The sequence below is a fragment of the Aedes albopictus genome, chromosome 1, assembly GCF_035046485.1.
Source record: "Aedes albopictus strain Foshan chromosome 1, AalbF5, whole genome shotgun sequence".
NCBI lineage: Eukaryota > Metazoa > Arthropoda > Insecta > Diptera > Culicidae > Aedes > Aedes albopictus.
Genome location: NC_085136.1, coordinates 88,258,656 through 88,283,132, shown reverse-complemented (window position 1 = coordinate 88,283,132; position 24,477 = coordinate 88,258,656). Strand labels below are relative to the sequence as shown.

General features: G+C 42.1%; 1 protein-coding gene and 1 long non-coding RNA gene across 3 annotated transcripts in view; one reads left to right on the top strand and one right to left on the bottom strand.

Moving 5' to 3' along the window:
• Positions 1-24,477, bottom strand: part of LOC115253526 (chaoptin-like) — a 256,460-nt gene that overhangs the window by 167,112 nt on the left and 64,871 nt on the right. The window lies entirely within an intron of this gene.
• Positions 640-24,477, top strand: part of LOC134285039 (uncharacterized) — a 102,599-nt gene continuing 78,761 nt past the window's right edge. The window contains exon 1 of the long non-coding RNA XR_009996104.1: positions 640-3,649. This is a non-coding gene — a long non-coding RNA (uncharacterized LOC134285039). The remainder of the gene's footprint in view (positions 3,650-24,477) is intronic.

Here is a 24,477-nt window from a genome sequence, read left to right as displayed (position 1 = left end):
TGAGGGGCGTGCTTTGGGTTTCCAGGAGGCTTTAGGGGGTGTCAGGGATGTTTCAGGTGAGCCAGACAGATTACAGTTGGTTTTTTGAGGCGTTTCTGGGACTATGCATTGAAACTCTTTGACAAACTTGTTGATTTTGACATTCCCTTTAAAACCTTGCTATAATCCTCTAAAACCACCTAAAACGTCTATTACCGCTATGGGACTCCTTTGAAAATCTGAAACTTTCTTGAAAGACCCCTATATCTCATCCAACATGGATCCTTCGGAACCCACCTGAAATTCCCTGAAAAGCCTCGATACATATCTGAAACATACCTGGAAACCACCTTGGAAGCTCCCTGGAAACCTCGGGAACCCCTTCGAAACTACCATGAAATCAAGTAATCTGACAAATTTGTAACAGTCGATTTAAAATTTCAACTGCCATTGTGAATCGTTCAACAATTGTCTTCTTTAACGGTGTTGAGATAATTTCATATTCTGAAAAGACGGATACCGTCTACAGCCAGCGGCTGTACAGACTGAATGAAACTTAACACTAGACAACGGATACACGGAGCATGCATTGGTGGATACGGAGAAGAAACTATTCTCACGAAAAGTTTTTTTTTAAATTTCTTTTTATTTGTGAATTTTAACTTAGGCTAAAGTTTCATCGCCCGGAGCGGGAATCGAATCCTCACCCCATAGCATGGTGCGATTCTTGGTGACACTAACCGCACGGCTACGAGGTTCCACAAATGTTGAACACACCCCTTAGCAAGCTCATCATCATGTTTCGAATTCCGTTAACAAGAATGTGGGTGAATGTGAAACTGTCAACCATGCGTCTCCATTTTCGTTAACTAACGGAAATGCTTAGTATTATTACACAGCGTAACAAAAATTAACTTTTGGTCTGTCTCAAGAGCAAGCTTATGTGTCTCTGACAGATTTTGGGCCGCTGAATCCGAATCCGGGCTCAGATTTGCTCCAACACGTCACAATTTTGAGCTATACCTCAATTTATAGGGCAAAATATGCGATTTTGGGCTTTTTTGACTGCAACCCATTAAGCATGGAAATATTTTTTTTAAGCAATCAAAAGGTTAATTGGTCAATTAACATCTAAATTAACGACTCACGCAAAATATTTCGTTTTACCAAATCCAATTTGATAGTTTTAGGGTAAATGTACCAATAGTGGTGCTATTAGTAGCTCCTTGTAGTAAAATAATTGAATAAAATTGATAATACCACAAAATAAAAAAGTCTGAAAACGTTAATCGTTAGTTTTTTACTTAAATTTGCTAGGAAAAGTGTAAAAACCATCGTTTATTTCAGTTTTTGCTAATAAATCACTTGCACCAACTATTGGTACACGGTTCCTATTATGGAGGTAAAATTTAACATTGGTTCCAATAGTGGCGCATCCCATTGATTTCTTATGGGACCCACCATTATAGGAACACTACCACCACTATAGGTGCAAAGGAGCAAAAAAGTTAAGGAAAATAATTATTTAAAAGAGGTTTTCCACCAAATCCTGAACTCAAAACTGAATTAATGTTATTAATTAGGTATGATGCATTTGTTAAAAATGCCATTTGCAAGCTTTTTGGTCGAAATAGTGCCAAATCGCCACTACCACCACTATTGGTACTACCTCCACTAAGGGAGCTTTTACCCTAAGCGAATTATGTTAGGACCGATATTTCCCATACAAGTCACCCTCCAAAAGTTGCATGCAAGTTTTCATACTGACATAAAATGCTTAAAACTATCAAATTTGATTAGGTAAAACAAAATATTATGCATGATTCGTTAATTTAGATGTTAATTGACCAATTTACCTTTTAATTGCTTAAAAAAAATATTTCCATGCTTAATGGGTTGCAGTCAAAAAAGCCCAAAATCGCATATTTTGCCCTATAAATTGAGGTATAGCTCAAAATTGTGACGTGTTGGAGCAAATCTGAGCCCGGATTCGGATTCAGCGGCCCAAAATCTGTCAGAGACACATAAGTTTACTCTTGAGACAAAAAAATGTTGCGCTGTGTTATGAGCTGAGACGAGACTCGCGAAGAGGAAAAAAAGCAACGTCAAGTGCAGCCCAACTGAGCTGTCAGTTGTAGCCCGTTTGATTGCGTTACCTAAAACGAGTAAAGTATTGCTATCCGAGATAAATTCTGAAGCCAAAATTCACTCCGAGCAGCATTTTCTTCTCCTGTACTGTCAAAAATAAATTGAAAACAAAATATTCCAATGATTACTTTGCTTGGCGATTGTTGGCGATGCAAAATTTCACCTCAACATGATTTTGTGCATGAATGGGATTCAGTTACACTGCATGTGAGGTGATGCGGTCACGTACGTGTTTGAACCACTAGCCCAAAACATAATGTCAACACAGATAGGAAGAAGAAAAAAAATAACAAAGTGGAGAAAAAGAAGACCGTCTCAGGTTATGAGTAGACGACCATTCACTCATATGTTACAGGGGACTTTTCGGGTTTCACAAATGGCTTGTGAATACTATTTTAATATTTAGTTACTTCATGCACCACTTTTTTCTACTGTTCCCCTTTCCGATATTGAAAAATCGCTATTGGTTCACGCGTTTACTGATTTTGGAGATAGATAGAGACCTAAGCAAAGAGAACGAGAGCAAAGAGTGGTGAGAACGGGTCTATGGGATTACCATTCTTTGCCAAGTTGACTCTCTGCGCTGCTCTGCCTCCATCAACAACGCGAAACTTCGCTCCGATCCAAGTGAGTACCGACGATACTCGCGGTATAGTGTAGTGTGCGACGAGCATGACACCAGCAGAACAACATGTCCATTCACGCGCGCGGCAGCCAGCGGCGGGGGAGTCAAAAACGTGACGCGGAGCGAACGTGTGGGATCGCCCACCGACGCCAAACAGCCAGCTTTGTGATGCGATGGTATGGTGGCACGGCGACGGCGACGGCGGAAGAACGACGACGATGTGGAAAAGCTGCTAGCACAGCAGCAATTCACTTCACTTCACCGTACTGTCGACTCGAGTCGAGTCGAGTCAGTGTAGTGTCACTGTTGTTGCCGCCGAGCCGCGTCGAGTCGGCGGGTCGGGACCGACCGACCGTCAGAAGGCTGGTCGCAGTCGGTTGCGATCCGTGTTCCGTTCCGGTCGTGTTTTCTGGCTTCCTCTCGCTGGTCTCGCGGCTCTTGTGATTGGTCGGTGTGGGAAGAACAGCAAAGCAGAGCACTTCCTGCCGCCCGCTAGACTTCGATGGTTCGATGGCGGTTGGAAGAATAATCACAGTGCGGTTTCCTTTGGGGACTTGGACGGATGGCTTTCCCGCAAGTTGTCCTGCTTTTCGTTTAATCCATGCGTCCGAAGAAGTATATTAGCATAATGTGAGTCCCTTATGGAAGTTGATTACGAGTTTTGAGAATTTCGTCATGTGCAAGATTTCTCCGAAGTATCGAAGGTTACGATTTTGGGAAGATCGGTGAAACGAACAAAAAAGTGTATCATAGTGTGAACAGCAAGCAGAACAGAAGGAACCAGTGAATCACGGAGCTGCGAAATTAAGCCGGACAGAATGAAGCAACCAATGTTTGAATGGCCACATTGCCGCGACCCGGATACAAATGAATGTGTAGCATTGCAACAGCAGAACGGTATGTTCTTTAATCAACAATAAACTTTATGTGAGCGGAGTAGTATTCATTTTGAACCTTCTATTGGAGTTCACTGTTTCGATAGTTATTTATGCAACAAGATGCAAAAAGATGTTTTTTTCAGTATAATTTGCCGAATACCAAAATAGACCAAAATCAACTAGAGTGACGATGGGTATTATCGGCAGGTTTGTTCTCTTGTCGGCCAAATTTCCTGAAACTTGGTCATATAATTCAGCTTGATTGGGAAGGATTTGAGGCCAACTACGAGTTCAACAGCTTTCAAAAAACTCCCCATGACGAAGAGAACAAAACTGCTGAAAATACACAATTTCCCCTATGTCCCGTGTACCAAAATCGAAAGATTCATGTTTAATCTTTGACTTTAAGGACAGACTTGTTAGAATCCCAAAATGTCCGACTTTGGCACCTACTCACGATTTCGAGCGCACAAATCTCTTCGTAAACAAAACCAGCGCACCTGATCTTTTTATTTTAAGCAAATTACTAGTGAGCAAGAGCAGAATAATACTGTTTTTTGAAGCTTGCTTCTTGAGATTTGTGCGCCTGAAGTTCTGATGCACTGTTGGCGCGGGATTTCAAGACGTTTGTCCTTAATCAATCATTCAAGATGATTTTCGAACTTTCGAACGGATTATTGGTCATCTGGCGACCTATACAAAAGAGTACTATAAGAAAATGTCACAAAAATAGCATATAAACATGGTTTTATGTACGTTGTTACAACTTCCTGTAGATTGAGACCATTTCGGCTTTTCAAGGTTATAACACGGATTTATTAGAGCTGTTAAGATTAGTTATGGTTGATTGTAACGACAGCTTGAGGGTTATAAGAAAATTGAAAATGTACCCATGTAAGATGAATATTTTTTAATTACTCGTACATTATTGCTTAAAACTACTATTTCTTGCGTTTAATAATACGGGCTTATATACAATGATCAACTTCTCTTTGTCGAATTTCTCTTTCGTTAATAATTTGTCCGGATATAATTTTCGATTGTCTTTGTTGTTTAAGATTGTCAAGATGCTAGTCTTAGTTGCCTTCTAGCTAACCAAACTACACCAAGAGACAATCTGAACAACTATTTTTTTTTTATTCTTAATCTCTTAACCTAATTTACAGCTCCTTTGTCCACTAGGGCACTACGTGAGCGATTCCAATCGGACGCTGTACTTACCATTGTACAGCGCCTAAATGTATACTATTCTAATTCAACTATTTCGAACTGGCGCCTTGTGCTGCTTTCACTTTTCTACCCTGTCCACAGTAGAATGATGAGCACGATGATGCTAATGTGTGGCTGTTGTTCCTTTTCCAGTCCAATTGGGGGTCGTCCATTATGAGTTGCAGTTCGCCGATATCCAAGTTTCCGGGTTCGTTAGAGCATATGCTCCGAAGAGGGTCAGGTGTTAGCTGCTCTCGGGGGGAAGAGCAACTGACGAAAAATTGCAAGTGCCGGGGCTGGGTTCGAACCCATGACCATCCGCTTATGAAGCGAACGTGTGGACCACTACGCCACGGGCCCCGAAAACACAACTAATTGTCCAATTTCCCGGAATAAACCGAAGAGAAATACTAAACGCAAAATGTGTAAGTTAAAGTGAGGACCCGATTTTGTCAGACCCTGGGTAGCATTTAGAGCTGACAAAATTGGGTACCTGATAAAAGTGGAACCGTTAGTGCAGCTTCAATGAATAGGGTAATTTTCCAATTGTTGCACGGCTAAAAACTCGCCTATTGTTGCACACTCCATGTTATTCTTATGGGGTGTGCAACAATTGGCGAATTTTTAGCCGTGCAACAATTGGCGATTTACCCTATACCAAGTTTTAGCTGTGAACGAATGAAAACCAACCAACAACTGATCGACAAGCGTGTTGGCTTTCCGTTTTAATTTTCAAAGTGTTCTTAGCTGAGAACATCCCGTGCGGACCGCGTGTTCATGACACACACACTCAGTACTGAGAGCAATTAAGCCAGTAACTGAAAAGTATGCTAAACACATCAGTAAATACAATTCCTAATCCTTTAAACAATCTTTGGAGGAATCTCTGTGGTAGAATCCCTAGAGAAAGCTCTAAAACATTTTAAGAGGAATCGCTGGAGGAATCCTTGGTGAAATTTCATTTGTTTTTTTTTCTGGAGAATTTCTGAAGAACTTACCCGAGGCCTTACAGGATTTTTTGAAGGAATCCCATAAATATTTTCTGTAAAAAGCTCTAGAGGAGTTGCTGAATAAAACCTTGGAGTAATTCCTAGAATAGTCATTGGAGGACTTGCTTTTGAAGTCTTTGATGAACTCCCTGTTAGAATTCCAGATAGAATTCATAAAGAAGTCTACGGATGAATTTCTGGAAAAAGTTCTGGAGGAATATCTAGAGTAATTCCTGAACAACATACAACAGAAATGGCTCGAGAAATTTTAGCATGTGTTCTAGGAGAATTCCTAATAATTTTTTAGAAAAGTCTCTGCGTGAATTCAGGAAGAAATTATAAGAGTAATTCCTGAAGCAATACCAAGAGAAAATCCTGGAGGAACCTCCAGAGATTCCACTGAGGAACCCCAGGAAATCCATAAATGAAGCCCTATGAAGAAATTTGTAGAAGAACCCAGGAAAAATCTTCAGATCAATTACTGGATAAATTATTTGAATAATTCCTGAAGAAATATATTTTTTTGGCTTTGTTATAGAGACTTTCAGCCTGGGGCTGGTTCGTCTCTTCCTGAAGAAATAAATGAAGGTATTCATAAAGATTTTATTGAAGAAATCCTTAAAGGGATCTTCTGGGAAATCTCTGGATGAACACACAGTAGAATTTCTGGTAAAATCGCAGTAGGAAGTCCTAAATGAATCCTAAGAGGAACTCCTGAAGGAATCCCCATGGAAGTTCCTGATAAAATAATTAAAACAAAAAAAAAAACCGTTGCAATTCTAGGAGAAATTATTGGAGAAAACCCAACATAAATCTCTGGATACATCCCTAGAAGATTTCCTGTAGAAATTCATGCAAAAAGTTCTGCAGGAATATCAGCAAGAATTTCTGGAGGAATCCCAGCTGTATTTACTGAAGAAAACTCAACAACATTTTTAGAGGTATCACTAGAGGAAATGTCTGGAAAAAATCTTAGGGAAATATTTGAAGGGATTATCCTATTTAAAATCCATCAGAAACTCATGGAGGGATTCCTTCCGAAATTCTTGATGCGATTCCTGCAGAAATTTCGACTTCACCCCATTTGGCATAATGTCATTTGGCATAAAAGCCATTTAACATAACGGCCATTTGGCATAATGGCCATATGGCATAACAAAAATATTATGCACATTCTTACCAAGAAGGCTGTTCATCGTGTTATGCCAAACGGCATTATGCCAAATGGCCATTATGCCAAATGACGTTATGCCAAATGGCATTATGCCAAATGGGCTGGAGCCGAAATTTCTCATGGTGTACCACCAGATATTTCAAAATCCTCAGATGAAATCCTGAAAGAATTACCGTAGGAATTTTTGGAAGAACACCAGCAGCAATTCCTGAAGGTTTTCAGTAGGAATCCTTGTTGAAATCCTAAGAGAAGGGTCGAATCGCTGAAAAAAATCTTCAACGAAATATTCCTGGATATTCCTGGAAGAATCCCAACAGAATCTAAGCATAAGTTCCTAAAGCAGTCTAAAAATTAAGGCTCTGGAGGCATCTTTGAAAAAAGAAGCAAATTTTGCAATTAGTCATATTGGGACGTGATTCAGTCAAATAAGTGCACAGTTAAAAAATGTTACATATGTGCGCCTTTAACAAAAGGACCCCATCATATAACAAACATTCTTTTATCAAATTATAAATTTACAGCTTGCTTTCAGCATGAAGCTTGAATTCAATATTCTATACAAAAAAATCTTTGATGTGAAATTTATGCCGTTTTTCTTTATTATCCAGTTCCAACCTGGGTTGGAATTGGATCAGATCATAGTTTCAACCCTCAACCCCAACCCAACCCGAGATGGGTTCGCTTGCGCTGCATTTTTTTTGACGTTTGTTTGTTTACACATTTTCCGCCAATCCAGTTCCAACCCAGGTTAAAAAAGAAAAAACGGCATCAGTAAAACGGAATAGAAGTTTATATGCTTAACTGTTTTACGTCATGTGTTGTAATTATCAGATTTTTTTTGCTGTGTGATTTCTTCTGAATGTTTTGGGATGCCTTAAAGCCTGTATCCGCAATAATCGGGACACCGAAGTATGGCTGTAACTCTGCAATAGATATATTAAAATTGTTCAAATTTTGTCTGATAATATCTTAAGATGTTTTCATTTCACCTGCAAAATTCAATTTGAATCGGAGAAGTACTTTTTGTTGTAGCAATGAAACAGTAGAACGCGAGCAATTGAATTTTGTACAGCCCCTGGTTTAGCTTGTCAGCGCTATAACTTTTGAATTTGATAAAGGAAATGGCTGAAATTTTGAACACAAACCTCTCAATCTACTTTACTTGCATAGGCAAAATTTCAAAAGAACCGATGCACTATCAACAATTTTATAGCCGAAACATATATTGAGGCTTACCGTTATTTTAGCCCTTCAGACAACAATTAGTGTGCACCCCTTATTGTTTCGATTGTATTGTTGAAAGTACTACACCAATAATCATCAAATTTTTCAGGATTATTATACACATAATCAACTACCTTCTGTGAAAATTTCATGAAAATTGGCAGAGACATTCAAAAGTTATGAATAGGCAAACATCGCACATAAAAAATATGAAACATTTTCACTAACACTATCCCCTATCAACACCAGTAACTTTCAATCCAATTGATAAAAGTTGGTGAAATTTTGCAAGAAAGTGTCGCTATAAGTATCATAACTGCTCACGAAGTTTCATAATTATTCTCACATAACTTTGAATTGTAGCGGAAAAGAACCATCTAGTATGCGAATGAAAATGGGTGATAATTGTACAAAATCCTAAAAACCACGTCTGTTTGTTTCTCATCTATAGTATACAGTTAAGCTTTACTCACGGAATCCAAATAGAACGAGGGGAGACAACCAATGGATTGACTACACACAGAAACGGGACCGTGTGAGATCGCTCATTTTCGTTGTTTAAAAGCGTTACGCAGAATTGCACTTCAGTCACGACCTGCCACCGAAGAATCTGTGGTGCAATCTAAGGAGGGAAGGCATTCACAATTCGTCAAAACAGAACACGTCAGCGGAAGAGTTAAACGCCGAAGAACTCAACCGCTTCTTCTGTGATGGTCATCGACAACTAAGAGTCACTAACCAACGTGACGCACCGAGTGAACCGGATCACAGATCTGCTGTTGATCGCGGTGCAGAGTTCAATTTCCATCACACAGATGTTGATGAGGTCTGCCGAAGAATTTTTGAGGTTCACACAAACGCTACCGGTTCTGACGACATCCCGATCTCTTTCGTTAAGCAACTCTGTCCGTTCATTCTTCCATTGCTCTCTCATCTCTTCAACGCCATTATTGATTCCCGAACATTCCCAAACCAGTGGAAAACAGCCATAGTCACACCCATACCTAAAATATCCAATCCAACGCTACCAAAAGATTATCGCCCCATTAGTGTCCTTCCTGCAATTTCAAAAATCCTGGAGAAAATTTTGTTGAATCAAATTACCGGCTATCTAGATAGCCCAGGCAATCGTCTGTTGGCTAGTCATCAATCTGGTTACAGAAGGGGTTTCGGAACGACGACGGCTCTTGCGAAGGTGACTCATGACGTCTACAGCAACCTCGACAATGACAGATGTACAGCTATGGTTCTGGTAGACTTTTCGCTGGCGTTCAATTGCGTCAATCATCGTCTACTCAAGACCAAGCTGAGTGAAGAGTTCAGGTTCTTGGAAAACGCTTGTAGACTGATCTCATCATTTCTCGAAGAAAGGCAGCAATCCGTTCGCCACGAAAACGTGACATCAACTGTGAGGGAAGTCATCGATGGCACTCCGCAAGGGTCCTGCCTCAGTGCGCTTTTATTCAGCCTCTACATTAACAGCTTGCCCACCGTGCTGAAGTGCAACTATCAGTTGTACGCCGACGACCTGCAGATATACGTTTCAGGACCAATAGCCGAAATCGATGAACTCATCAGCAAAATAAACGACGACCTCGATGCAATCACACGTTGGGCAACTAGAAACTATCTGCACCCGAACCCAAAGAAGATCAAGGCCATCATCTTCAGTAAAACTGGGACGGTTGTACCGAGGACGGATATTGTTTTAAGCGGAGAAACTGTACCTCTGTCCGACAAAGTCGTCAATCTTGGCATCGTAATGGACAGTAATATGACCTGGACCCAACAAGTAAACAGCGTGACACAGAAGGCGTTCAACATCTTGAGAACATTCCGTCGGTTCTCGCCGGTTCTCTCCATTGCTACACGGCGGAAGCTTGTCCAGGCCGTGATCATGCCGGTTTTCACCTATGGGGACATAGTGTACCATCCCGGACTCTCTCAAGCACTGAAAAAACAGCTTCACCGATGTTTCAAATCTGCGGTGCGGTTCGTTTATGGTCTTCGACGCCGGGAAACAACAGCCACGGTTAGGAACAGTATTCTCGGGCATGATTTGCCCACTAACTACCATATTCGAACTTGCTGCTTCATGCGACAGGGGTACGACGGCAGCCTCCCGGAATACATCCAGGACCATCTGGTGCGTGGACAGCAGCAACGAACCAGGACGTTTGTTGTTCCAAGACACACGACAACGGCCAAGAAAAGTGTGTTGATTGCCGGAGTTTCACTCTGGAATAGACTACCACTAGACGTAAAGCAGAAGCCAACCATCACAGCCTTCAAAAATGCAGTCAGAAGCTCAGACCGATACTAGATACAGCTGTATTCTAAATATTGATTAGTGTTTTTCCTTAATTTCATTTCAAATTTGTTTATGTTACTTTTGATTCTAGTTTGTCAGTTTTATTTTGCTCCTCAACAATGTTTCCTATGCCAGAATCCTTGACCTCATGTAAAGTAACAACTAAAAGGTTATCGTTTACAATAAAACAACAAATTACAAATTACAAATTACAAATTACAAATTAAAAGTAATGCATCGATTTTTATGAAATTTTGCACAAATAATAAACATACATCAAAGTGTTTTTAGCCAATTGCGGATACAGACCTCCATTTTGATGAAGGAATTTATGGTTAATATTAGAGGTGGGAAAAAAGGCTCACTTCAGTGATCGGAACCGAGTCGGATCAATCACTCTAGTGAACCGGATCTTCTGAACGGATCTGTGGCTCAGTCATGAATGACCGAACCGCATTGAGCAGTCATAACTTTTCGAAACGTGTTTTTTCCTTACGCCAAGCAAACACAGTTAAACAGCCAGCGGTGGCTCCGAACCCTCTCCACTACATGCGTATACCAACCGCGTTCTGTTCCCTACACCCTTAAATGAAACAACACAGCGCACGAGTAACTTTCACGCAGCGAGCAAAAAGACAAAAGAATTTTCACGCAGATTTGTGTAACACCGGATCAGCACATTTTTTGTGTTGATCCGGTGTTACACAAATCTGCGTGAAAATTCTTTTGTCTTTTCGGTCGCTGCGTGAAAGTTACTCGTTGCGCTGTGTACATCGAGTTCTGCGTGTGTCTGAGAGAATGAGCTGCAAGTAATCCAGAGAGCAATGCAAAGAGGAGCGAACGGTTCTTTTCTCGGATCTTTCGTACACACGGAAAGATCGATGTACACAGACCAAGGAGTAACTTTCACGCAGCGATCGAAAAGACAAAAGATTTCATGCAAACTTGTGTGAAAATTCATGCAAATTTGTGTAACACCGGATCAGCACATTTTTTGTGCTGATCCAGTCGTACGCAAATATGAGTGAAAAATCCTTTGTCTTTTCGCAAGTTACTCATTCGCTGGGTACTTTCGTTTTAGGGTGCAGAGGCACGCGGACGGGTGATCCGGCTCTCTTTGGAAAAGAACCACGGTTCGCTCACTCACTGCACGGATCCGGATCTTTTCAACGGGTCCGGATCTGATTGCCCATCTCTAGTTAATATGATAAACTATGTGTTTCGAAAGCAAGTATTTTTCACATTTTTCTCTATAAACATCTTCGATTGTAATACAAGCTACCTCCATACCGTCTTACCCCGCTGGTTGGACACGTTTTAATACGACACTTTTTAATTCGTACCCCGCTTATTCGACATATGCCGAATTAAAAAGTGATCAAATGTCATAGCGATGTACACTGTAAATGCAAAACAGTTTGATATTGCGCTTATACTCGCACCAGCAGCAGCTCCTCTTGCAGCCGCTTATTCCGGAAGTTCTGAGTTGGTGCTATTCAACACCAAAACCGCCTGGAGACCAACCGGAATGAGCTGAGGCTGGCAACAATTGTAGAAAAAACGAGTTTTTCAGTCGCACTACCGCAATATCTATTGAAATTATGTTCCATAACAAATCCGAAAATCAAAACAAAAACAAAAATAGAGTTGCCAAATTTCAATGAGCATGGTGGTGTAGGGTGACCACTTTGTCGAATTAAAAGTTTACCCCGGTTATTCGACAACAGTCGGTGTCGTATTAGCAGGGTAATACGGTATAACGTAACCTCGATATAACGTAACTTTTTTTGGTTCCAAATTTTTACTATTTAAATAATTATCGTGATTTACAGAATATTCTATATGATATTACACCCCTCCTGGAAGCAAGCCTCCAGTTATGCATTATACGACCAGTTTTAAAGTTTTATAAGTGTTTTTGGTGTCACAGTTGATAAGAAATGTTATTTAGCTCTTTTCAGAACAACCATTACATCTTCTACTCATTCTTGATATTAGATCCCTACTGGAACATAGCCTTTAAACTCCAAGTAGGATGACAGTAGATACCATTGGAAGCGAATTCGATTTCATGTGATACTGGTTCTAAGAACGCTAGTAACAGTACAGTCCGCTTTGTTTTAGAGTAAATTTTGCAGAAAATCACTGGAGTAGTTCTCTGATATATCCCTGGAGAAACTTCTTAAGAAATCACTGGACAAATCCGCGAAGAAATCCTCAGAAGAACTCTTGAATGAATTTCTAAAGACATTCCTGAATAAATGGTGGAACTCCTTGAGGAATGCCTGAAAAAAAATCCGTGCTTTATCCCCGGAGAAATGTCTACTGCAATAAACCCAGCTGGAGTAATGGAATGAATAATTACATAAGAAACTGCTGTAGAAATCTTAGCAGTATCTTCTGGAGAAATAGTAGCACTGGAGAAATCCTAGTCGGAATTTCAATAGGGGACACAGTGAGAATCCATAGAAAAAACTCAGGTAGAATTCCTGAAGGAATTATGAAAAAAATCCTGGAGGCATCCCAGGAAAAAATCCTAGAAATACTCAAGCAGGGATTCCTGAAAAAATCAAATCAGGAATATCTGGAGTAATCTTTAAAGAAATTTCTTGTGGAATTCCATCTATTATTCTTGGAGAAATCCTTTCAATATTTTTTGAAAGAATTACCTTTGTATCTGAAACGGAAATCACAGGAATTTTTCTAGCGGAATCTGACGAGAAAATCTTGTGGAAATTCCATCAAATTGTGCTGGATGAGTTCCAGCAATAATACCTGGGTGAATCTTGACAAGTAACACACTTATCATAGAAGAGTCACAACGGCGCAGGTCGTTATGCCGCAGAAATCACTGCGATTTACTTCTAGCAAGTAAGAATTAATTTGTTTGAAGTATGTCATAGTGACTCCTGCCTAACAAAAACGTGCGCAGCCTTGATTCTTCTGTGACAAATAGGGTATTGGTTCCCTTATTAAGCATGTGGCTCCCATTTTCATCCCACGAAAAACAAAGGATTGAAGCGTTGTTTGTTTTGTTTCTTATTTTTGTATTTTTTGTTAGAAGTGAGCACCCATGAAAACAAAAAGAACGGAGTCAATCGGTGCCGTAATCGCTTGTTTTCGAATAGGATGAAAATGGGAGCATAAGATTACTGATGGCACACATACCCTATGTTACTTGGGACTCTTCGAGCAGGAATAGTAGAAATATTGAAGCTTTTTGGGGGAATCCTTGCAGAAGTGACTTCATCCTAGAAGAAATTTCAAGAGGAACGCCAGATTAAACCTTGGAAAAATCTTGTACAGAATGAAACTTGAAAATCAAATCTCTTTGGGAAATCCTACAGAAATCCCTTAAGAAACCGCAGGGGAAGTTCCTGGGGGAAATATTTCAAGAACTTCTGGAGCAATTACGGCAGGCGTTTCTACAAAAATCATAGGTTAGTAAAAACTTAGGAGAAATAATAGAAGATATAATCATCCATAAATAAATCTCCTTAAAGAAGTCCAGGAAAAATCACGTAAGGTATTTCATGAGGAACTCAATCAGGAACTCCTGGGTCAATTCCCGAATGAATTCTAGAGGAATCCCAAGAGGAATAACTGCAGACATCATCGGATGAATGTTTTGGCTTGATGTAAACCCCTGCGTCACATAGATTTCTTACTTATAATCATAGGCGCCAACTTGTGACGTAGTTGAAGGAGGGAGGGGTGAGCTCTTCAAAATTGGAAAATGTTCTACTTTTTTCACCTCAATGTACTAGTTTTCACGTGAATATGTCTAAACAAAACCAAGAAGATCAAGCTACGGCTCTGCCTGCAATCAGAGATGTTTTGGGTCTGGCAAAAGCAATGACAGGTGTGTTAAATGTGTATTATCTAGCTAGCATAGTTTCAGAGCATGCAATAAAATGAGTTCGATTTTTTATCCCCGCAAGGTACGTAGCCCCTTATATGATCTGGGGCGCAAATTGGGCTGCTTGTCAAGGGCGCCGTAGAAGACGAAACGGCTCAGACTGAAGTCAAATACGTATTTCGACATTTCGACCACAACTTTAAGGCTCAAATAACCATCATTCAGTCATCAAAAAGCAGTTTTCCAGTTCTAAATAACAAAACCGTAATTGAAAATGGTTTCACTGTTATCCAGATGACTACCTCCTAGAGTGCAGACAATAAAGATGACTTCAAATGGATTCTTTCGGTCTTGCAGTCTTTGGTGTGCAATCAAAACGACATATGTTCTCTATGCATTCCACTCCACTAGACGAAGAACGATTTTTCTCTAAGTTTTGTATTCACCTTTGTCATTTTTCCTTTCTAATTTAATATGTACAATATCCAATTTCGAACAGAACCTTGAGAAAGATGGCATAGACCATTGAAACGTCGGGTATAGAGCACATATGTATGTCGTTTTGATTACACACCGAAGACTGCAAGGCCGAAAGAACCCCCCAAGTCCATTTAAAGTCATCTTCAGTGTCTCGTACTTGACTCGACTCGACTTTGAGAAGCATATTCTCTTTGACTGTAAATTGTATGTCGTTTGGCTTTCCTTTGTTCCTCAGTGGTTTAGTGGCATTATGCGCACAAGATTTCGACGTAAATATTGTTTTACGATGTGTTTGTATTAATGTGTGATATGTTAAATCTTGCGCTCAGTATCATACGGACGTAACTAAAGTCGTAAAAGGGACTCTCCACGAGGTGAGTGTAATTTACATTCACCTGGTGGAGAGTTGCCTTCGCTGCTCCCTCACGACTTCGGTATGCGTGTGCGACCCCTACTCTATTCGGAAAACTTCTAGACAAAACCACTAGGCAAAAAACGTCCATACAGCGTTTCTTGATGGCAAGCTTCTGAGCTGAGAAAACGGAAAGTGAATGTAACTCTTTGCAAGTGAGTGTTCCCATCCTTGCTTGTTGTTATTTAGGGTGCTAGTCCTAGTTGTACTCCACCAGATTACACCAAGAAAAAATCTCTCGGATTAATCCAAAGAGAAAATCGATAAAGAGTCGATCAGATACGCCAGAAATCAATATTGTTAGCTCTTTGAAACAAGGAGTATCGTAGGTAGGGGGATTATGGGCATAATGGACACCCTAAACAAATGAGTATGATAGGCCTGTATAACAGACAAAAATTTAACATATTCACAGTTGGCTTACAACTTTAACTTGTTTCCTACGTATTTCAATCATTTACAGCAGGTAGAATGTCATTATTGTGAAGAAATAATGAATTGAAAAGCGTGTGTTTTTTTGGGGTTGGCAGGAAAGGATCGGGGCATAAAGGACACCCCTACATGTTTATGCTGTATCTTTGATAGCATCGACCAGTTAAGTAATATGCCTACGGAGATCAATACCACAGATATAATACTCCATCTTAGACGAGTTTGCATAACTTCAAAGTTAATTAATCTTTAGGCTAAAATGGCCGATGCAAATATTATTTTTCTTTTATGTCCGAGACCTCCCATCGGGTACGAGGAGGGGGAAAAAATAAATAAGGAACAAACAAAAATAACTATTCAAAAATTTAAAATTTAACCAACTATTGAAAAAATATTTTTCAACTATTGAAAAATAGTTGCTTGTGAACATTTTTTCTATTGAAAATGAAGTCGTGGGACGCCATGTTTTTTTTTTCGCCCCTTCAATATTTTGGGATTTTTGAAGGGGGGGGGGGGGGGTGACATAAAACAAATTAAATATTTGCATCGGCCAATCGGATTGATTATTTCCAAACTTTCTAAAACGCCTAACAGTATGCAACGCGCGTACATCCATTCATAACCGCCAGTGTTCATTTCGCCCCGAATCGACTACAACATTGAAATTTCTATTTTGAGTAAATTCTGATCAAATACAAAATGCTTCAACCATTACTAAATCTGCGTATACATGCAGAAAAGCTAATGGTGGACACACTCAAACACTCGTAATACCTTATTTGCTGCTGCTTCGAAATTATAAGAAATCCACCATATGAAAAACATATTTCAATTTCAATGATATTTTGGTTATTTTGAAGGAATATAAATTGTACTTTTGAAAAATAGAACAATGACTTGTTCCTTTACACTTATGCATTAAAAGTTTTACATAAAAGTCAATGGTTTCTGCAAAAACAGGGGTGTCCATTTCGCCCCGGGTGTCCATTATGCCCCTAATCCCCCTACATGCTCATTGCTCAATTTGATTGTTCCACCGTTTTCGTTTACATTGTATTGCGAACATGGTTCTCCCAAAATGGTTTAATTTTTAGAAAAACTAATCGTATTTCCACTTAATATTATTTCAGTGTTTTGCATCAAAATATTTCAATTTACTTAGTTGAAATTTTGAGCTTTCGAAATTCTAAACCCTTCTAAACTAAATTGTCGTAAGCACAGCTTTGAGATCAATTTGTTGTATAGACCCCGATAAATTTTTATTAAAGAACAAAATGTACAATGTTTACACGCAACATTTTTATTGGGGCACTCACACCAAACCAGCGAACGTTCCGTTTGTGGATTTTATTTTCCTTTGTTCGGAAAAGACGAAAAAAGACCCCAATGCGATGGGATGGTTTGGTTATGGAGCATCGGCGCTCGGCAGCAGCTGTGTGTCTGGAGTTGCTTACTACCATCCATCCCACCATCGCATCGCGTCATCATCGTGTGGAGGAGGACTGGAGCACGCAACCGGTGACTGGTGCCTGTGCGATGCGACGACGACAACAATCAACAACGCAAGCGAGCACAAAGAGACAAGAGACGCACATCGTCGAGACCACGCGAAGAAACACCACACCAGAGAGAGAAGAACTAAAAGCTAACGAAATTCAGTGTCAACCGCACCATCATGACATCGTTTGACTGGCCTGCATGACTGGCTGGCACAAAGGAAAAGGAGATCGAAGCGAAAGTTTTGTGGGTCGTTATGCGACGCCGAGCACCACCGCGACGCGCCACACGGTTTTCCGTTTTTTATCCATTTCGGCCATCATCGTCGTAGCAACGCGCAGTTCCTGTCGGGTCCGAACAAGCGAAAGTCAGTCGGTCGCCACTTGATGCGTCCGTCTGCTGCTGGGCTGGGATGGGATGGACCGGACGGTGCCGCCACCGGGTCGGAGATCACCACACCACACCATTCTACGAGAGCCAAGCGAGGCTGAGCTGAGAGACTGCTGTGTGCGAAATGCACCGGAGAAAGGTAATAAATAGCGATATCGGTTTTCATCTTGATAGATTTGGAGCAATCTGAGTGGGTGTTTCTTTCCATGCTCTGCTCATTTACTGTTGTTACAACCAATATGTGAATGTAGGGTGGGGCGGGGCAAGATGGGTCGCATAAGGATGGATCACCATAACTTTGTAAATACAAATCGTATTGGTTTGTATTCGTCCGCTACTCTTTAATACACTAGTTAGCTATGCTAAAAGTCGATAAAAAGTTCATTAAATACAAAATATGATGTTAAACGAGCAGTTTTAAAAAGTGATCAATTTTGCACCGTGAAAAAAGTGCGGGGCAAGATGGGTCACCTTTTAAGTAATTCACATTTTCTCAACGAAAAACGTCAAAATATAAGATTTGTTTCGCATTCATATATGCTCCATATCCATACTGAATAAACAAGAGCTACTAGTAAACATTTTATAGATTTATGTGGAATATAAAAAACTTTACGATTTGAGTGGTCCTAAGGCGTCTTGAAAATCGATGTTTTCACTAAAAAAATATCATAATTTTATGTTATAATTTTGAGTGTTCATTCCGCTTGATTGAAGTCATTTATGAGATAGTCTTGTAATAAAAAATAAATAACTTTTGAATGCTCCAAAAATACGTTCAAAATTGAAGGTGACCCATCTTGCCCCGCGGCCGTTTATATGGAGATTATATGGAATGTATCGCATAAGAAAAATGGCTAAAAACCATTTTATTTTTTATTTCCAATGAGAGTGAATAATTGTTCAATCAATGCCCCAAACTTTTGTATATTCATGCTGGCCATCTAACAAAATTATTAATCTAAACAAAACATGAGTAATGCGCCCAAAAATGGCACTGACCCATCTTGCCCCGCGACCCATCTTGCCCCGCCCCACCCTAATGAGCCGAGGGCCCATATAGCCACAGCTGTAGAAGCGTGGGTTGGGTATTCAGCATAACCATGCTGAGGGAGACGGGTTCGATTCCCGACCGATTCAGGAACTTCTCGTAAAGGAAATTTCCTTGACTTCCTAGTTCCTACCTAGGGCATACAGTATTTATCTTCGTGGCCAGTACACGATATACAGATGCAAAATGGTCATTGGCAGAGGATGCTCTCAGTTAATAACTGTGGAAGTGCTCATAGAACACTAAGCTGAGAAGTAGGCTTTGCTTGTTACGCCAAGGAAAAGAATAGCGACGGTATGAACAGGTTACGTAATGTGAAGAAAACCAAGAATCCGTAGATGTTTATGAACATACGATATGAAATTCTATTATTGAAAAAATAATAATAGTTTAAATGCAAAAGGTGAACGTTACCAAAAAATGACAAATTCTAAAAGCACACTAGGTTACATGAAAATTAATCTATCTCCTACAATGCTCTGCTCGTATTTTGCATAGATGCCTATTATTTATCAAGCCTATGAAATTGGGTACCCAACGAAGGGCTGGAACATATAAGGATAATCATAAAGAAGGCTGTATCTCGAAAGGCTGAACATATAAAAAGCTGAAATGGAATAAAAATAGCGCCAACCTCTATCGAATCACTGTTTCAGTCTTATTTCATTTCAGCCTTTTGATATTTTTAGCCTTTCGAGATAAAGTCTTTTAAATCTAGCCTTCTGTAATTACAGCCTTACGTGTTTCAGATTTTCGTAGATAATCCCATTCTCCCAGTTCGAATATAGAGCACCTCACGGCAAAAGTCTCTCTCTTTCGCTTCTTATGAAACTTTGAAAACAACAGGACCAGTAGCTGTCAAATTTGACAGGTGTAGGCCCTGTTGTTTTCTAATTTTCTGGTGGAGAGAAAGAGAACGAATTTGCCATACCGTCACCGTGCATTGGAGTATAGTGATTCGCGATAGTGTGAACGTGAACATGTAGTATTCCTATGTAAGATAGTGAGGAATTTACCATGTGTCTCCATCAAATTAACACACCAAATTTCACCTTTGGGTCACTGGGTGCCCAAGGAACCTAATTAGCTGAACAAGAGTTTCTTAAGCTTAAGTTTTTCAAAATTGAACAAAATGCAACATTGTTTTTTTTTCGGAAAAATGCACTACTTTCCACGTATGTCTGATTTGGATGAACAGCATCGACTTTTATAGTATTTTATAAGTTTTGAGAGGCCTTTCCCCCCAACTACGTCACAAGTTTAGGCGTATGCTGAAGACCTACGCATACATACATACATACATACATTTATTTGTTCAACATCATTAAGACAAGGCATAATCAACAATAGTACGCTACAATACTCGGTTTGTGGCTGCCGCTCTCCATCCTCGGTCGCGCCCAATGCTCGCCAAGTCACGCTCCACCTGGTCCGCCCATCGTGCTCTCTGCGCTCCACGCCTTCTTGTGCCAACCGGATCCGTTGCAAACACCAGCTTTGTAGGGTTGTTGTCCGGCATTCTTGCAACATGCCCTGCCCAACGTATCCTTCCGGCTTTGGCCACCTTCTGGATGCTGGGTTCGCCGTAAAGTGCAGCGAGCTCGTGGTTCATCCTTCTCCGCCACACACCGTTCTCCTGCACCCCGCCGAAGATCGTCCTTAGCACGCGTCGCTCGAAAACTCCAAGTGCTTGCAGGTCCTCCTCGAGCATGGTCCATGTCTCGTGTAAGGACCACCTTATAATGGCGTTTTGTACATGGTGCATTTGGTGCGTGGGTGAATCTTTTCCGACCACAGTTTCATCTGGAGCCCGCAGTAGGCCCGACTTCCGCTGATGATGCGCCTCCGAATTTCACGGCTCACGTTGTTGTCAGCCGTCAGCAAGGATCCGAGGTAGACGAATTCCTCCACCACCTCGAAAGTTTCCCCGTCTATCGTAACATTACTACCCAGACGGATCCGGTCGTGTTCGGTTCCGCCTACCAGCATGTACTTTGTTTTCGAGGCATTCACCGCCAGTCCGATTTTTGCTGCTTCGTGTTTCAGGTGGGTGTACAGCTCTGCCACCGTTCCAAATGTTCTGGCGATAATGTCCAACTCGTCCGCAAAGCACACAAATTGACCGGATTTTGACAAAATCGTTCCCCGGCTGTTGAGCCCGGCTCGTCGCATCACACCTTCCAGATTCGAACGAACTGGATAGATCACCAGAAACCCTTACGCATTTTTGCACACCGTCCATCGTTGCTTTAATCAGTCTAGTCAGCTTCCCAGGAAAGCCGTTTTCGTCCATGATTCACCATAGCTCTGCACGGTCGATACTGTCGTATGCCGCTTTGAAGTCGAAGAACAGGTGATGCGTTGGGACCTGGTATTCACGGCATTTCTGGAGGATTTGCCGTACGGTAAAGATCTGGTCCGTTGTCGACCGGCCGTCGATGAAGCCGGCTTGATAACTTCCCATGAACTCATTCGTTTTAGGTGACAGACGACGGACGATGACTTTGTAGGCAGCATTACAAATAGTGATCGCCCTGAAGTTCTCACATCCCAAATGGTCACCTTTCCTGTGAATGGGGCAGATTATCCCTTCCTTCCACTCCTCCGGTAGCTGTTCGGTTTCCCAGAACCTGACTAGCAGCCGATGCAGACAGGTGGCCAACTTTTCTGGGCCCATCTTAATGAGTTCAGCTGCGATACCATCATTTCCAGCTTCTTTGTTGGTTTTGAACTGGTGAATGGCATCCTTAACTTCCCTCAGCGTGGGAGTTGGTTCATTTCTGTCCTCCTCTGCACTGGCGTCTTCGTTTCCTCTGTTGCCGTGGTCTCCAGTGCCTACGTTTTCCACGCCATTCAGGTGCTGATCGAAGTGCTGCTTCCACCTTTGACCTTTCAATCACCTCACGTGCGTCCGTCAAGAGGCCTATGTCTTTATCCTTGCATTTTTCGGCTCGCGGCACGAAGCCGTTGCGGGATGCGTTGAGCTTCTGATAGAACTTCCGTGTTTCTTGGAAACGGCACAGCAGTTCCATTTCTTCGCACTCCGCTTCTTCCAGGCAGCGCTTTTTTCCCCGAAAGAGGCGGGTCTGCTGTTTCCGCTTCTGTTTATAACGTTCAACGTTCTGTCGGGTCCCTTGCTGCAGCATTATCACCCTCGCTGCGTTATTCTCCTGCAAAACCGTTCTGCACTCTTCGTCGAACCATTTGTTCCGTCAATTTCGTTCCACGTATCCGTTGGTGCTCTCGGCTGCGTCGTTGATGGCTGCTTTCACTGTACTCCAGCAGTCCTCTAGAGGGGTCTCATCGAGCTCGCCCTCGTCTGGCAACGCGGCCTCGAGATTCTGCGCGTATGCTGAGGCGACATCCGGTTGCTTCAGTCGCTCTAGATCGTACCGGGGCGGCCGCCGGTAATGTACATTGTTAATAACGGAGAGTTTTGGGCGCAGTTTAACCATCACCAGGTAGTGATCAGAGTCGATATTAGCGCCACGATAGTTCCTGACATCGATAATGTCGGAGAAGTGCCGTCCGTCAATCAGAACGTGATCGATTTGAGATTTCGTCTGCTGTGGTGATCTTTAGGTGTAACGATAAGGGAGGCTGTGTTGGAAAAAGGTGGTACGTATGGCCATATTTTTGGAGGCGGCGAAATCAATGAGTCGTAGGCCGTTTTCGTTCGTCTGCTGGTGGGCGCTCAACTTACCAATCGTCGGTCTGAATTCCTCCTCCGGGCCTACCTGAGCGTTTAAATCTCCTATGATGATCTTGACGTCGTGGCTTGAGCAGCGATCGTACTCGCGTTCGAGCTGCGCGTAAAATGCGTCCTACAGACCTTGTCATCATCAGTGCTTCCGGAGTGTGGGCCGTGCACGTTTATTATGCTGAAGTTGAAGAATCGGCCCTTGATCGGCCCCACCAACCGATCGCGTGCCTCTGCCTGTCGCCCATCACGTGTGGTGCCGCAACTCTGGTAGATGGTAGATTACCTCTAAACGTTTGCACCATAGATCCTGTCCAACACACCGCCTGCAGCGCTACGATGCCGTATCCGAGTTCCTTCAGTAGACCGGCGAGTATGCGGGTGCTCCCAATGAAGTTGAGAGATCGGTATTTCCACGTACTGAGTTTCCAATCGCAGGTCCTTTTTCTTCGCTAGGGTCGTTGCCGTTGGTCTTGGTTCGTATCTGTTGCTGATTTCCCGTTACTATGTTTTTTTTTTACGGCTGGCTCGCAGGGCCTGATACAAACTCCCTACTTTCCGGAGGACCATAGTGCAGAGTGTAGGTTAGAGTCCTTCCCTGGCACTCGGACGTTGATGAGCCGCCCCTAACATGGGGCTTTTGGGAGCCGCTCCTCCTGGTGAACAGACGCTCAGGTTTGCAGAAACAAACCCCCGTTCCCTGTCAGCCTGCTACCAAAGTTCCAACCGGAATTGGTTACCCGATCTTCCCTAAGGTTGCTGGCAGTCACGCGGAGGTAAGGATAGGAGTTGCTGGGCAGAGGCTAGTGATCTCAATGGGATCTGTATTGCGCGAATACCCAGCCTTTACCGTGCCTCAATAAAACTTTCTTCAAAATAAGTTAGCATAAATATTGTCAATTAAGATCTCTTAAGATATCAGCTGGATCGATTTAAAATCAGCTGGAGTTAGCAAAAAACGTCACTAGACAAAAAAGCCTTTCTGGTGCGCGGCGTCGTCATGCCTCCACGACCGGCTGCATCCCGATTAAAAAAAACATAAAAAGTTTTAACTATAAATTTTCGATCCATACGCCTGCACACAAACAAAGGCCATTCTGCTTCTTGCCAGACTGATTCGGGGGCTTTCTCTCTCCACCGCTGCTTTACAAATATGCGGGGGAGGCCGCCGCCGATCGGCACGGTTTGACCCAATTTCCGAAACTCCGGCTGGGACTGCGGTGTGTATCGTTGTATCGTTGCTTTATTCTCCACCATCCATCCAGTCAGTCTTTGTCGTCGTTCGCGCGCGCCACGCCGTTCTGCTCAAGTTCCACTCAAGTTCAGCAATCTGTTTGTTGCCTGTAGATGGTGTGTCGGGGCAGCTTGGCGAAGGGATTCGCCGTTTTCATTGTAGGCCCTGCCTGTAGGCGCCGCTCCCTCACTGTCGCTGGTGTTCTGGCAGCAGTAATAGTTAACCACCCATGGCGTGCCTCTTTTTCACGTGTTTAGCGAGTTGGAGGGATTCAGTTATGAAATGCGTCACTTATAGTAATTTTGGAATTGAGCAGAGGTTCTTTCTACGGGTATGCTGCCAAGAAATCTTGCTTCAAAAAAGACGAGTGTTAAGACTTAAGCCTTCAGACTGCTGCACATTTGATCCCAACTTCCCACATGACCTACCCACCATCATCGGACACACTTTATTGTCGCCCAACAGAACACCGAATACAGAAAAGGGCGCCCTGAGCAGCAGTGTTCCGACGTCGTCTTCCGAATTGATGTCCCTCCTGAGCCAAAACTGACCGTCGGATGATCTGATATTTGGTACCATCACATTGCAAGCTAAGAGAGGGGAGTGCACTAATCAAATTATATGAAGCAATTTAATGCCGAATGAGCTGAGCTCCGGACTCGGCATTCCGAAGAAAATTTGCACGATTTGCTTTCCCGGAGGGCGGTGGCGGTACCTATCTACTGCTTTCTGAGGTAGTCGATTGTGTTCGCGGGTTCTGCGAATCTGCGAAGAAACCGCACTCAGCATTCCTCAACTAGCTGGCTTGGCTGGAGGAGAACTAGTAACTGGATTGTTTGCTGGGCGCGATAGAGAGATATGTATTTCTGCGATTTTTCAAAGAAA